This window comes from Triticum aestivum, chromosome 3B (assembly GCF_018294505.1).
Source record: "Triticum aestivum cultivar Chinese Spring chromosome 3B, IWGSC CS RefSeq v2.1, whole genome shotgun sequence".
Lineage (NCBI taxonomy): Eukaryota > Viridiplantae > Streptophyta > Magnoliopsida > Poales > Poaceae > Triticum > Triticum aestivum.
This window is the reverse complement of record NC_057801.1, coordinates 34,031,765-34,034,093: the sequence shown is the minus strand read 5'-3', so window position 1 is coordinate 34,034,093 and position 2,329 is coordinate 34,031,765.

Sequence of the window (2,329 nt, the reverse complement as noted above, 5' to 3'; positions counted from 1 at the left end):
GTCTGCTACGGTGATGGGGAGCATTGTAGGCATTGCGTAATCTGATCACCATGTGAGAATTTTTCGCACACAGTTTAGTAAGTAGAACATGTGTGCGATAAATCAGGACAACGCACATGATTATACAGTGAGAATGGTGTGCTCGATTAGGCACACGATTGAACTAAATGAGCTGCATGAACTGGTGGTAACCATTGCACACGTTTTATCGAGGTGAATCGTGTGTGATGTGACTTGCCCTGTTTGCAGAACAACAACATATACTTATAAAACATCATTGTGTAACTGAACTAAACGTCCATTACATAAGTAACTAAACATCCCATTGCGATCTTATTGCATAAGTACATAAACTAGGAAATAATCATCATTTCCCACTTCTTGACATTCTTGGCACTGCTGCGACCTTTGTTGCACGACCCCTCGGCGGCAAGCGGAAGGAGGCACGTCCTCATGTCAACCATCCGCATGTACATGTCATAGGTTATGTAGACGTCCTTGGCCACGTAGATGAGGTGGGGCCTGCGTCCAATCCCCCCCCCCCCCCACCTCCCCCCACCACCACCACCACCCGATCGAGTGTACTTGAGGTCAAAATCGACCACCTTGTATGTGTCCTCCCTCACGAACCACTCGTAGGTGATGATGCATCGGTCCACCCAGTGCAGCTGGTTGGTGTACACCACCATGAGGTCGGTCCTGCCATGGGACGGCACAGTGAACTCCTGGGTGAACTACTCGTAAGCTGTCGCCCCTGGGATCCCCATTTGTAGAAGCCTTGATCCTCTCTATATGGGCAGCGTTTACGTGGGCATAGTTCTTGGGGTTGTGGGGAGATCTAAATGTTGAATTGACCAGGGCCGTACCCGAGAAAATGGGGGCCCTGTTCAACATCCAAAATTAGGCCCTTAATAACCATTGGCAATTAGGAAAACAAAAATTTATACTCAACAATCAATTCTCAAAACTCAAAATTAGTACATTATTTAGCATAAACATGCATCCTTCTAGCAGTCCTTGATACAAAATCTTCGATTTGTTTTTCACAAAAGGCCATTTGATTATTTTGCTAAAAACTTATCAAGAGCATACTTTTTAGATCGAATGCTCAGTATATGATGTGTTAGAAATAGAACATGTAAACAAAAGGGAATTAAGCGAACTTTGGTTTAAGAGTTCTGGTAGTCTGAAGCAGCAACAAAATCTAAGAAGCAATGGAGACACGTGATAAATAGATGTTGGATTGAGGGTGGAGTGTACCTATACATTGGGTTTCTTTTAGAGAAACTGCGAAGGAATTAGGCTATGAGCATAGAAAGGGATTTGCATGGGTCGCTGGAAGTGAAAGGGAATAGGAAGGAGGAGAGGCGTACGTGAGATGGAGTGCCGGGAGTTATTACAGTGCATGTTCCCAAGGAATACTAGTAGTACTCCATATAATCAAAAATGCATTGGTTGGTCATTCATAATTGCCCAAAGTGTTCAAAAAAAATAGTGTACATGAAAAACTGGGGCCCCTGGTCACGGCCCCTGGTCACTTGGGGGCCCTGTGCAGTCGAACATGCTGCACATGTGTCCGTTACGGGCCTGGAATTGACACAGTTAATGTCAGGAATGGGGTTGGCCATCCGGGAATATCAACACGCACACATGGCGGTTTGTAGTACATATGTAACTGCATTGTGGCGCCACGTGCAATGCACCCTCATGCATGGTGCCCCAATTGCGAGTGTGCGCCAGTCCCAACCAGGAGCAGAGCACACTCAGGCCGCAAGCCGAGCACGTCGAGGCTGCCCCAACCAGGAGCATCCACATGCATATTGCACTTGGACGGCGGAATATAGTTATCAATTTATACAATCAAATGTCGGAATTACATTCATTAAAGGGCAAGTTATTTAGACCAAGGTATTTCAGTTTGCTGCATTTTATTGTTCAAATGTTACTAATTCTTCCAGCTTATTACTCGTTCATTTGTTGCACTCTTCACAAGTATCTTCTTTTATATGTTCCTTCTTCCCACTATAGCTGATTGGAAGTCATTGGTCACAAGCAGGATATTGGTATATGTTCGCTCTCAACACGCTTCCAATCTTCTGTAGTTTAAAGGAGTCTTTGTACCTTGTATAATTTGAGAACTTGGGGTTGATGTTTGCATTGTTGTTACTGTGTGCATGTATTCTCCGATGGATGTTTCCATTATGATGATGAAAGTTAGTATTGACTGGACACAAATCCCGCTGGCTAGTGAGATACAGTTTGTTTTTACTACTGAAAAGGGACATTACTGACTGGTCGCCACCTGGACGACGCTGAGGCCGGTGCCACC